At 35.5% G+C, this 14,538-nt stretch overlaps 1 long non-coding RNA gene across 1 annotated transcript; it reads left to right on the top strand.

Annotated features, from left to right (window-relative positions):
• The first annotated feature begins 268 nt into the window (after window positions 1-268).
• LOC129436363 (uncharacterized) lies at window positions 269-12,232 on the top strand. Its single transcript, XR_012358702.1, has 4 exons — window positions 269-598; window positions 1,302-1,340; window positions 1,546-1,652; window positions 10,078-12,232. It is a non-coding gene; the product is annotated as an uncharacterized lncRNA (long non-coding RNA).
• Window positions 12,233-14,538: the final 2,306 nt, after the last annotated feature.

The raw sequence follows: 14,538 nt of genomic DNA, 5'->3' as shown, positions 1-14,538 counted from the left end.
CGGACATGTCCTAATGATTAAAATATCCTTGAAATCTTATTTGTTATTGTCTAGAAATTTTTAAAACAGGGTCAAAACCTTTTTAAATGTTTTCATCTTTTATGTGGGTTATGGAGAACACACCAAAAACGGGGACATCCTTAAATTACATTTTTTTTTAATTTTTGGGAAAAGTGGATCACTGTTTTGAATCTTGACTTAATTATAAAAAGAAATTATAAACACTTACAGGAACAAAGTAAATGAAATAAAAAATTACAAATATTAAAGTAGTATCTAAAAAATAACGAAAATGTGCAGCATCTTGTTTATGTAATCTATCTATATAATCTGAAATTTAAAATATTTAATGTTCCCAGATGCTTTCTTAAATAGGTTATAAATTAGTAGAGTAATATAAACGTCTAATAACGCTTATATGTATCACTACTGTCCGTTTTCAGCACTGGATATATTTATTTTGATATATTTATATAATCTAATATTTTATATTGTGATGTATATTTTTAAAAACAAATTGGCGCGCAAGACGAACCGCGCATGCGCATGAAGAAACGTTCCAGATACATTCCACGCGGTGAGATCCAAACGGCGTTAGGTAAGTGTGAAGAGTATATTCATCTTTCTTTATTTTCTTTGAAAAGTATGAGCTAATATGGCATAAAGTGAGTAACGTTAAATGTTTTAGCATCGATTGATCAGTCACTCTTTTCTCCATCATACGTGTCGGATTGTGTTTGTTTATGGGTCTGGCTAGTGGCTAACTGTGAAGTTAACTGACTCAATACCTGGTCTGAAATAAAAATATTTTGTTTTCCCAAAGACGAGGGCAGACGACAAGCATGAATAACCGCTGTGTGGACGTTATTTGTAAATGTGGTAACTTAGTTGACACGCTTTTGCAATGATTAGGACTTGCAAGTCAATTTTACTTGCATGTTATAACGTTATTTTGCTTGTCTTCGAAAATAATCTACACTACAGGGACTTTGATAATGTTACTTTTATTTATTCTTTGTGGAAGTTAGTACAGTACTACTGTGCAGTACTTATAACAGAAACAGTATTGCTGTTTCTGTATGTTTGTGAATAGTAAACAATGTTTGCAGTATATCTGTAAACCATACTGTATAAGCAGTAACTTATACATGTAAGTTAACAATGCACAGTAGGCTAAACACAATACTGCAGCAGCAGCAGTATAAGGCAAGTTACTGCTTATATAATAGATATTGTTAGTATAAAATACAGCATGGCATGTGGCTCTTGAATATATTTGTAATATTACTTTTCTCCCCCAGTAACATCTTTGAAGGTTTCATGAAATTCAGTCTGGCTCGGTATGTTGAGAATAATTCTTAAAAAAATGTAAAATAACTAGTTAAATCTGTTAAAGATGTATTTACCTGTTGTCTGCATAATTTTTCATAAGTCCAAGATTGAACACATTGTGTACCATTTTAGAGGTCTGCTATAAGTGATGTGGGATTAAGATGGGAATAATGCAGCCTGCAAAGTGCTAAATTATAATTTATTTTGTTTCAGATCCGCTTGGTAGCAATGGTCCAGGTGATGCTGTAAGGAAGGTTTTGCAAGTTGCCACATACAATGGATCGAAAGGGAAAGAAATACCTTTGGCACTGTGATTATTCGTAAGTGTTTCAAAAGTTTCTGTAACTCAACTGATATTGCTTCTACAGGGAGTGCAGAATTATTAGCCAAGATGTATTTTTGAGGATTACTTTTGTTATTGTACAACTACAGTGCTCTTGGTCAATTCAAAATGTTAACAAACCCTCAAACCTGAACATTTAAGTAGTAAAAGTGAAATTTTGCCTTTCTTAAGAGAATATTTCTATGTACACCATTATTAGGCAACTATTAGTGTGCAGAATTATTAGGCAACTCAGGGCTCCAAACTGCGACTAAAATGGTCGCATTTGCGACCAAATATATTTATTTGCGAGTGAAATTTCTGTCAAGGTCGCCATTGGCGACAATACAAATTTACTCCCTTTGATTGTAAAATTTGCATTATATGTGCGTGTTTTATAACCAGTAGCCTATCGCTTCATTTGTTTTTTTAACTTCATGAAATGAGATGCGTTGTGTGAACGTCACCCCTCGTTCAGACAGCCAGCGACGTTATCGCTGTGTGTCGCTTGTCTCTTTCAATGAGGCGTTTCTAAATCTGCTTGTCATAAACAAATGAGTACCATCCACGCCAATAACTGACGAGAGAAGGATGACGTGAACTCCACTGCTGCGTTCTCATTGGTAGTCGCTCCCGAAAGTCGCTCGACATTTGCATAAAGTAAAAGTTTTCTTAACTTTCTCATGTCGCTGGACACGCCCATACGGTTGCCAACGGTCACTTTCACTCGTGTCGCCGGAAGTCGCCAGGTTTCCATTGAAATGAATAAGATTGCGTCGCTCTGCTACTGCTAACAAAAAGCAGGCTCCAGCAGCTGTGCCAAAACGAGCACGGGAGAGAACGCCAGAGACACAGGGATTCATCTTTCCGCATCAGTCAATGAACACCGTGCCGAAAGACATTTTAAAACGTCCTGGATTTTAGACTATTTGAACGACAAAGATGCTAAACGGAGCGTTTTTTTGTGCGCATACGTGCACACAATCAAGCCCAATGCGCGTTTTAAAAATCACGCAAACACATGATTTCTTTGGGCTTGACAGGAGATATACGCACAAATGATCTTGTAATGCCACAGTCTCTGCAAGTATACTCATAAAAACAGACATTTATAAGTGAGCAGTTGATCAGATGTGTCAGTAGCTACGTTTACATGGACACATTTTGCCTCCATCGGATTAAAATCCTTCCGATTAATAAATCCTATCATAGCGTTAACATGAACACTTAATAATGTGATCGGATTGATGTGCGTGTTTATATGACACAAGATTTACATCAGATTTGATCATTTGACATGCGCACATTGCACAAATATAGTTTCACGCTGTTTCAAGATTGCTTTGTGCCTCAGCTGATTATAAAGCAGCAGCAAAAACACCCATTCACGTGTGCCCAAAAAGCGTATTTTACTTCACGCAGTGCTGCAGAGACCGTTCACGAGAGCGAGTCCAAACACACGCGTTTGTGGATCAGAGAATAAACCATGGACTGACCGGACAACGCTGTCTTGTATCACTTTATGGGGAATTGGAAGGATAATAGGAACAAGATTAACAAGACAAATCACTTCTTGTGACTTCCTTCAACAAAACAAACTCAAATATTTGCGTCACATGTCATTACGGCAATTCTACGTCATTGCACGTGTGAATATGCTCAACACTCCCGTTCTGCAGGTGGCGGAAATGCGCCTTTCAGTGGGTTTACCAACGTCATTAAAAAAAGAAAAGATGGCACATGCGCAGAGCGTCCCAGTTTCAGTTATCCATCCGATCAAGTGTATACATGTCCTTTTGAGCGGATTACAAAAGGTATAAACCACCCCTAACAAGCGGATTAGATTTTTAATCAGATTGCCACTTTTTAGTCCGATTGAGGTGTTTACATGGAGCATTTTTATTCAGATTGATCATTTAAACGGATTACAAATGTCCATGTAAACGCAGCTAGTGTAAAGATCAGTGCTTCTCCGTTCTTAAAGGGACAGTTCATCTTATAAGAAAAGCTTATGTTTGAGTCGTTATGTAAATCAGACTACAGAAGACAAAAGGAAAATCGCTTTTATAGCTTTAAAAAGATCAATTATATTTAATTTATAGAATGAAAACAGTGCTATATTAATTTAATACTGTTTCTCTACCTAATCAATACTGTTAGATGTTACTTTATTTGTAAATTTGTTCTTTTCTATTTTATATGTTTGTAATTTCTTGATTTGTTCTTATTTAATTTTCCAACATCACTTTTTTGCTTATCTGAAAATTATTCAACTCATGACTCAAAAACCATAATGCAATTCATTTAACCAGTACTATATTGTAAAATTAAGTAATTTTAAAATACACGTACTGTAGGCATTCAGGTCCACCCTATTCCAAGGCCAACTTAAAATTGTATGGCCTTGTGACTGATGGTCAGATTATGGCAAAATAAAATTATTGCAGATGTCAAATGGTAAGGGAATGCTACTTGTTACAGCTTTCCACATGTATTAACCCATTTAATTAAACATGGTTTTGGATAACCTACTAGTCAAATGTTTGCATTTTAAATTTACAACCTAAATTGTCCGTCAGAATTAAATAATTGAAATAATGGTCATAATGTATTTTTTGCATTTGTTATGGTGTGCATTTTGTTTCTGCGTGTGCAGGGGTGTGGGGGGATGTTGGGTTCCTTCCTCATTTTTTGTCCTTGGCCAATCACATGCCTTAAGAATAAACAAGTTAAGTTACCCCTTATGAGGCCATAATATTTATTCTGGGAGAGTCCCCCACCTCCCGGCCCCATCAGAGGCCACGTCGCCCCTCGAGCACCCTTTTCACCCCTGACCATTTTCATGCCTGCTAAAAGTAAGTGCATTGTTATGTGGCTCTTAAAAAAATTATTTGGCGCCTGTTTTTTCCCCTATAGACCGTTTCAGCAGTAACAACATAAACAAGCGGCTGCACGCAACTTCCGGTAAACTCCGCTAAGAATAAATAACAACAAAGTCCTTTAAACGTAGTTTACTTATATAGGCTAACAAGCAAAAAAACAACACATAGATTACCTAGGAAACCAAAACATTTGTTATTTTGCAACGAGGCATTTGTTCAAGAGATCCGTTTAGCAACTAGTCAGACCTTAAAAAAAAGCGAAACCGGAAGTAAGGTTAGGATCCAGACGTGTATCACGTGCGTCCGATGAAACCGTCTATAGGAGCCAATGGCTCCTTAATTGATTTTTTTTTGTTTGGAGCCCTGCAACTAAATGAAAAACAAAGATTTTACCGTCTCACTTGTTTTTTTTCACCTGTTAAAGTGAGAATAATAAACAAACTCTACATTTACAAAAAATATAATAATAAAACAATAAAAAATAAATATATAAACTCAGTGACCAATATAGGCACCCTTCTTTTCGATAACAGTCACAAGCCTTCCATTCACGGATTCAGTCAGTTTCTTGATCTGGTCTGAACCAACATTTTGTGCAGCCACAACCACAGCCTCCCAGACACTGTTCAGAGAGGTGTACTGTTTACCTTCACTGTAAATGGCCTGCTTAAGAAGGGATCAAAAGATCTCAATAGGGTTTAAGTCAGGTGAAGAAGGGGGCCATGGCATTAGTTTTTCATCTTTAAAGCCTTTACTGGCCAGCCATGCGGTGGAGTGCTTTGGTGTATGTGATGGAGCGTTGTCTTCTTGAGGGATGCAGACTTTTTCCTGTGCCACTGCTTGAAGAAAGTGTCTTCTACATTACAGGCAGGCAGGCACAGACCAGTATTATTAAAGATGAGCTTGTTGGACCTTTTTGGGTTGAAAATGGAAATAAAAAACAACTCTCAGACCTACTGCCAATTTTTAGAAGAAACTTTCTTCAAGCAGTGGTACAGGAAAAAATCTGCATCTTTCAAGAAGACTTTTTTATGCAAGACAACGCTTCATCACATGCATCAAAGTACTCCACTGCATGGCCGGCCAGTAAAGGCCTTAAAGGTGAAAAACTAATTACATGGCCCCTTCTTCACCTGACTTAAACCCGATTGAGAACTTTTGATCCCTTCTTAAGCAGGACATTTACAGTGAAGGTAAACAGTACACCTCTCTGAACAGTGTCTGGGAGGCTGTGGTTGTGGCTGCACAAAATGTTGGTTCAGACCAGATCAAGAAACTGACTGACTCCGTGAATGGAAGCCTTGTGACTGTTATCGAAAAGAAGGGTGGCTATATTGGACACTGAGTTTATATATTTTTTATTGTTTTATTAAATTTTTTTGTAAATGTAGAGTTTGTTTATTATTCTCAGTTTAACAGGTGAAAAAAAACAAGTGATATGGTAAAATCTTTGTTTCTCATTTAGTTGCCTAATAATTCTGCACACTAATAGTTGCCTAATAATGATGTACATAGAAATATTCTCTTAAGAAAGCCAAAATTTCACTTTTACTACTTAAAGGGACACTTCACTCATTTGCATTAATCTTTGTATAGTTAGAACCCTAGTCATGTTTTTGAATGGTCGTGCATAATTTCCTCAGTTGCTGCTGAAACAGGAGAAATATATATTTCAGTGTTGCACTTCCTTCTTTCAATGATGTAAAAATCATCATTTTGCATCATTGAAAGAAGGAAGTCCAATATCTTTGTTGAGCAGGTGAGACTACAAACAGCCCTTTTCTCAGTCAAATTGGCACCAAATTCGAAATGTATGTTACATTTCGACTACAAATATGAGACACTTTCAATGAAGATTAATGTTTCTATGGGTGAAATGCTCCTTTAAATGTTCCGGTTTGAGGGTTTGTTAACATTTTGAATTGACCAAGAGCACTGTAGTTGTACAATAACAAAAGTAATCCTCAAAAATACAACTTGCCTAATAATTCTGCACTCCCTGTATAGGGCTTATTCGCAAACACTGGAAGTAGCTAACCGCGGCCATCTTGTTGACATGACATCTGTCCTGCCCCTAGCCGCACGTAGATTTGAGTTGAGGGGAGCAGTAGCCTAAATGGCATCATCTCGTCAGTATTAAGAGAAGATAAGCTTGATTGGTGTGGAACCATATCAAATAGACCCAATAGCCTTAAGTAAAGATCCGTCCTTATTGCCAGGCGTAATTTATCTGGATATTTATAACTATATCGTTCATACAGTATCCGCATACATCATACAAGCACTGAAGGGCCGTTCACATTATAACGATAACTATATTATCGTCCACATCACCAAACAATTAGTTTATGCTAATTCGCTCACGTAACTTGCGCAAATTACTTGCCTTTAATATTGCTTGTATGTCCTCTACACACTGCGTTTCTAGTAACTCTTAACAGTGAATATAATAGTTTGTGTAATCTCTTACCTTTTGGCATAACAGTTAGTTAATGTAATAGATTAAAAAACATTACGTCAATTTTCACAGCAACTGCAGGTAATCTTATGTTATAGACCTCAATGAGCTTCACTGTCATTTTAAGTGCTCGTGCAGTTGAAGTTCAATTCATTGTATCTGCATCGTTATAGTTTTGGTGGGAGCTCCGCTAATCTCTTTAATATAAAACGATTTTCAAAACTATATTTTTTATAGTTATCGTTATAATGTGAACGGCCCTTAATTCCCTACCTAGTATCAATGCCAGACCTATAATTATGTTCATAAAGTTATTAATCCTAATTTAATAACTGTCTCAATGTATGGCAGCTTATTTGAAAGAGCAGTTTCAGCCACTGCTTACAGCTAACCATATGTGATCAAATTATGGGGACAGACTTTGCTGTGAGCATATATCCCTAACATTACCTGTGGTAAAATAATGGGGACAGACTTTGCTGTTGGGAGTCTCTCCTTCGCTGGTTCAACTCCTCTGTCTCCTTCCTTTCATGTTTTCTGACAGTCGGTATCGCTTAAAAACTAATTCCGGGGTTCTTTTTGCTGTTGTTAGAACAGTCGTGTATTACACGCGCGGTTTAAAAAAAATTACATCGATAATACCATGCATAATACTCACGCTGCCTCGCTTGTCAATTGACAGACTGACAGTATGGCCGCCGCGAACATTGATGACGTAGATCGAATAACTCCTATACAAGTTCATTTAACAAACAATTTTTTTTATGTTTCTGTAAAGCATTATTTTGAATAATCCAGCTGCCCGTCATCAATTATTTCTTACTTATGCAACCATTATTTCTGTTTCTGATCGGCTTTTAGAATTAGTAGGAAAGGCTAATCTAATGATTTGAGCAGTCAATCAAATATTTGTGACAGGAAAAATCTGGCACAACATTCACCTGCAGAAACACTATTTAAACACTTTGGGGCAGTTTCCTGGACAGGGTTTAGATTAATCCAGTTATATTAGGATATTATATTAGGCCTTAGTTATATTAGGATTAGAGCTGGGCATAGATTAATCTAGATTAATCTCATACAAAATAAAAGTAATTTTTTGCAAAATATATGAGTTTGTGCTGTGTGTAAATATTATGTATATGTAAACACATACACATACATATATGTACATTTAAGAAATGTTTTATTTATATATAATTTTTTTATTTATATATAATATAGAATATATAAAAATATAAATAAATATATATACACATGTAAATGTTTCTTAAATACATACATGAATGTGTGTGTATTTATTTAAACATAATTATTACACACAGCACAAACTCATATATTATGCAAAAAATAACTTTTATTTTGCATGTGATTGATCTGGATTAATCTATGCCCAGCTCTAATTAGGATATTAGTAGTTTTTTACAAACATACCTTACAAAAACCAGTATTGGGGTGAATCTTAAGACAAAACATGTTAAAATATATCAGTGCAAGATGTTTTTAAATTAAAGGTATTGCGGAGGATTTTCTTTTTCCGGGTGGATCATCAAGACTATTGGTCCTCCTAGTTGTCAATCAGGAGTGTTTCGCAATTGCATTTTTTTAAAAAGTGAAGATGTCGGTTCTTTTCAAACATTTGAGAAAATCCTCCGCTACACCTTTAAGGCAGCTCAAACATGCATTTTAGTCTGGGACTTATTTGGTCTGGGAATATTCTGGATAAGCCCTGTCTGTGAAACTGTGTATTTATACATGTCAAAGACAATTAAAAAGCAAGCATAAGTACTAAAGTAAACGATAACAAACATATCATCATTAGTAAACGCCAACCCCATTCTCTTCTATTGTTACAGTTGTACAAATGACAGCGCATCATTTTATATCATTCTATACCAGATTGTTTTTACAAACTATATCAGCACGCTGATATAAAGCCAAATCACACAACTACTAGAGCAATATTAAACATTAGTTTGACTCATTAGTGCCAAACTACTTGCTTCTGCTATGGATTCCTGATACGGATGAGTTTTTATTGCATGTGACAAGAAAGAGGGAAGAGCGTGACACAAAAAAATTACATACTATTCTGTATGCACTTGTTTATCCTAGTACTTTCGCACTTGTTTTAGGTGTCTGACATGAATTTACACACAAACCCTGTTTTCACAGACAAGACTTAAGGCTAGTCCTAGACCAGTGTTTCCCAACCCTGGTCCTCGGGCACCCCCTCCCAGAAAGTTTTAGATGTCTCCTTATTTAACACACCTGATTTAACTCATCAGCTTGTTAGGGGCACATGTTTACCATTTTAGAAGGAGGCTGATGAGTCGAATCAGGTAAAACCATCCAAAATGTTCATCTTGTCAAAATCCATTGTCCATTAAACATATCCTTTTAGACTGTATTACATTTACCCCTGTGAGAAATCGTTTTTACTCTGTTGATAGTTTTGAAAAGGTTTTTAATCAAGTGAGCCCAAGCATGGTTTTAAGATTTTTAGAGGAAATAAATTTGAAACGTCTATTTTAATCTGCCTTTGATTTAATTATACTGTATTCTCGCCATGAATATAGCCTTTGAAGCTGGTATGCCGTTAAAAAAGAAAGAAAGAAAAGAAAGAAAGTCGAATCAGGTGTTTTAAATAAGGAGACATCTAAAACTTTCTGGGAGGGCGTGCCCGAGGACCAGGGTTGGGAAACTTTGTCCTAGACAGTCTGCACTGGTGGCTGCATTATCCAATCGCAAATATGTAATTGTACGGCTTCAAGCCTCCATTACTAATTTTAAAATGACCAGTGGCAAATGATAGAAATGGTAAAGCAGTTCACGGGATGGTACTGGTGGAATATCTCTGGCGGTTGGGAAAGACTCTCAGCCAGTCAGATTCGAGAAACAGAATAAACATTTTCTATAAAAAGCTATAATCACACTTTTACTCAAGCTATATTGTGTTATTAAATGATCTATTCTGCATTTCACAAAGTCTAACCTGGTTGCAATTATTTACACATTTTAATCATTGTCTACTGAAGCTTAAAGCTATTATTCATGTCTGTATTTATAATGTTCACATCCAGTGTAGACCGTCTCAATCTGATGTTCCAGCTGTGATGCCTTCATTGCAGAAACCTTAAAGTATGTTCCACATCGAGGAACAAGGGTAAGTCATATTCTGACTATACAAAGCTTAATGCAAATGGGTGAAGTGTCCCTTTAATGGCGCGCTCCGATAATTAGCACAGTTTTAAGAAGGTTGTGGTCATGACAGTGTTGCCTTCTAAATCAGCTTCTTTTTTGTCCACAAATCAAGTGACTTTTAATAAATGAGTAAAAAATGAACAAATAAAAGAGTAAACTATTGCCCCGCCTAAGACTTATCTCTTTAACCAAGCATTTACCTAATTCATCTCCTATACATACTTATGCCGCATCTATTATACTGTATGAATGCCTTTAACACTACATGTGATGGGCCTCTTTACTAATTGCACCTTGTTTCTGTTTCCCTGTCTCATCCTCGTTCACCGAGGAAATCTGAGACGGACAGGTCCAATTCCAATTTGGAGGGATGCTCATCCCACCATTCATCCGCCTGATGCCCATCCTCATGCTGCTAAATTGATGACTGCTCACATATACTCACCGGCCACTTTATTAGGTACAGCTTACTAGTACCGGGTTGGACCCCCTTTTGCCTTCAGAACTGCCTTAATCCTTCGTGGCATAGATTCAACGAGGTACTGGAAAAATTCCTCAGAGGTTTTGGTCCATATTCACATGATACCATCATGCAGTTGCTGTAGATACGTTGGCTACACATCCATGAAGCGAATCTCCAGTTCCACCACATCCCAAAGGTGCTCTATTGGGTTGAGATCTGGTGACTCTGGAGGCCATTTAAGTACAGTGAACTCACTGTCATGTTCAAGAAACCAGTCTGAGATTATTTATTCTGCCGGAAGTAGACATCCGAAGATGGGTACACTGTGGTCATAAAGGGATGTACATGGTCAGAATCAATGCTCAGGTAGGCTGTGGCATTGACACGATGCTCAATTGGTACTAATGGGCCCAAAGCGTGCCAAGAGAATATCCCCCACACCATTACACCAGCACCAGCAGCTTGAACATTGATACAAGGCAGGATGGATCCACATTCTCATGTTGTTGACGCCAAATTCTGACCCTACCATCAGAATGTCGCGGCAGAAATCGAGACTCATCAGACCAGGAAACGTTTTTCCAATCTTCTTTTGTCCAATTTTGGTGAGCTTGTGCTAATTGTAGCCTCGTTTTCCTATTCTTTGCTGTCAGGAGTGACACCCGGTGTGGTCTTCTGCTGCTGTAGCCCATCCACCTCAAGGTTCGGCGTGTTGTGGGTTTATAGATGCTCCTCTGCATACCTCACATTTTTATTTTGCTTTTACCTCCATTGTACCGAACTGTGACGCCTGAATATATATATATTCATATATATATACTATTCATATATTTAGCATAGTATATACTAAATTCTATACTACATTACCGTAACATATGTTGTAGCCGAAATTAATAACAGGGTCTCTTTCCTCGGTTACAAACTGCACCACACTACAGCTATAACATGTAAGATGGGAACTGGACCTCCTGGCTAAGCCTGGTTTTCTCACTGGGTTTTTTTTCTGTCTCCCTGAAGAAGTTTCCCCCTTGACCAATGTTTCTGTGTGGCTTGCTTACTAGGAAACTGCTGATATTAACCTTATAACGTCTTTAGAAAATTATGTTAATACTGGTATATAGTTTGGAGTTGGAGTATATTACATACACTGTTCTCTCACTGTTCTATTACTGTATGTTCATAATTTAGCTTGGAATGGAGTAATTCTTATTATATTATTTATATAAGAAATAACTCCATGTAACCTCAAATACTCCATCCTTAACTGTATTTAAAACTTTGAGGTTCTTTGCTTTTCTGTGTCGTCTTATATTCTATTACATGTACAGATGATTTGGTAAGATGAACTATTGTGAAAAGCACTGTATAAATATAATTGAATTGAATTAAATTGATGTTTGTTAAACATTTTTAAAAGGATATTGTACTAAGACATAAAGTTGGTGAAATGCTCAAAAATGTTTTGTAACCCGTAAATAATGGAAAGTAAGAAAGCTGGATATTGTATTGTTTTGGATTATAAAAATTAATGTTTAAAGAATATTATATTTGTGAAAATAAAGTTTTGAAAATATTGTAAGAAACTTTTTATAACCTTTGAACACAAATGTTTAAAATGATAACTATATTGTTGATATAATTTAAAAATAACCATTAAAAGAATGTTATATAGTATGTGAAAGTTAGGTGAATGTTGTGAAAAATGTTTTTGTAACCTTTAAATAACATTCTAATCATGACAAGAAAACTGGACATTTTGACGTTTTAAGAATGTTTAAAATAAATGTTCTAAGAACGATGTATTATGGATGAGAAAAAAGTTAGGAAAACGTTATATGAAACGTTTTTATAACCTTTAAATAACGTTCTAATCACGACAAGAAAACTGGTCAATTTAACGTTTTAAGAATGTTAAAAATAATGTTCTAAGAACGTTGTATTATGGATGAGAATAAAGTTAGGAAAACGTTATATGAAACGTTTTTAGAACCTTTAAATAACGTTCTAATCACGACAAGAAAACTGGACATTTTAACGTTTTAAGAACATTACAAAGAAATGTTGTAAGAACGTTCTATAATGGGTGAAAATAAAGTTAGGAAAACGTTATATGGAACGTTTTTAGAACCTTTAAATAACGTTATAATCACGACAAGAAAACTGGACATTTTAACGTTTTAAGAACGTTATAAATAAATGTTTTAAGAACGTTCTATAATGGGTGAAAATAAAGTTAGGAAAACGTTATATGGAACGTTTTTAGAACCTTTAAATAACGTTATAATCACGACAAGAAAACTGGACATTTTAACGTTTTAAGAACGTTATAAATAAATGTTTTAAGAACGTTGTATAATGGGTGAAAATAAAGTTAGGAAAACGTTATATGGAACGTTTTTAGAACCTTTAAATAACGTTATAATCACGACAAGAAAACTGGACATTTTAATGTTTTAAGAACGTTGTAAATAAATGTTTTAAGAACGTTGTATAATGGGTGAAAATAAAGTTAGGAAAACGTTATATGGAACGTTTTTAGAACCTTTAAATAACGTTCTAATCACGACAAGAAAACTGGACATTTTAACGTTTTAAGAACGTTATAAATAAATGTTCTAAGAACGTTGTATAATGGGTGAAAATATAGTTAGGAAAACGTTATATGGAACGTTTTTAGAACCTTTAAATAACGTTATAATCACGACAAGAAAACTGGACATTTTAACGTTTAAATAACGTTCCAAAACAACGTTCCCACAACCAAAATAGAACGTTTGGAAAACGTTTTTAGAACCTAAATTTGTTAGCTGGGGTAGAGCTTCTGATACTATAGCCCAGATCTCATTTTCTAATACTTAAATTAGTTATTAATTACACTAATTTGAGACAAGGGGTTACTAGTGCACATAATAGTCAAAATATTAGCATACATATAGGCCTACACGTAAACTGAATATATTTAGTTTTGCTGGACCGCATGTTTATATTTCCATCAATTTTCGCTTAGTGCTGAATGCTGATTAGTGCTGATACAATCCAGCAAATGAATAAATACATGTTGATATATAGGCTAGTTCAAATAGGTTCTTTATATATTAATATATAGCCTACCAATATTTGTTTTGTCTCATTATATTATTATACATGTAACACAGCTCTCTTGCGCTCTCTCCGTTTTTCTTTCTCTCTCTCTCGCTCTCCACATGGCTTACTATGGCGTTTGAGATGCATAAAAAGCAATACCAACAAAAGCATTTAATTCCAAAAATCTTACAATTGTCTTGAACCAGCATATGGCGGATATAGCCTAAACGGAACAGCAGTCGATCAAATTATTAGAAACATGCACACCCGCTGGCCGTTCGTCCAATTCCCGTAATTTCGGTGGTTTTAAATATGCATAAATATAACATAAACACATCAAATATGCTTTGCCTAGTGAATTTGCCTAAATTACTTTTCAAGTACAAGGCGCTCAAAATGAACAAAAATGACTCGGATAGAACAAAAAGTTAGTTAAGTCCAGAAGGAATTGTCTGCAAACTTCATGACGAGCACTTAAGAAAGCATGGATTGAAACGTCTGCTCTCTAGTCTGTTTTTTATACACTTTGCACTGTTGTCACTTTTTCACTTTTGCATAAAATATTTTTGAAATATCACTTATAGACTATATACGAAATGTGCTAAATTGCATGAACATTAAAAATCTGTTATTCTATGCGTTCCTTTTTATTAACAGACATTAAAAAATAAGCGATGTTGATAAACAAAACAAAATTATAAGAATGTAAATCCGCTCCAACTGGATTTGAACCGCAGCAGCTTCGGCTTTTGAACCGAACGCTCTAACCACCAGGCTAACTGAGACAGTTCAT

Source organism: Misgurnus anguillicaudatus, chromosome 18 (assembly GCF_027580225.2).
Source record: "Misgurnus anguillicaudatus chromosome 18, ASM2758022v2, whole genome shotgun sequence".
In the NCBI taxonomy this organism is placed as follows: Eukaryota; Metazoa; Chordata; class Actinopteri; order Cypriniformes; family Cobitidae; genus Misgurnus; species Misgurnus anguillicaudatus.
The sequence above is the reverse complement of the archived record's forward strand: the minus strand, read 5'-3'. Positions and strand labels throughout refer to the sequence as shown.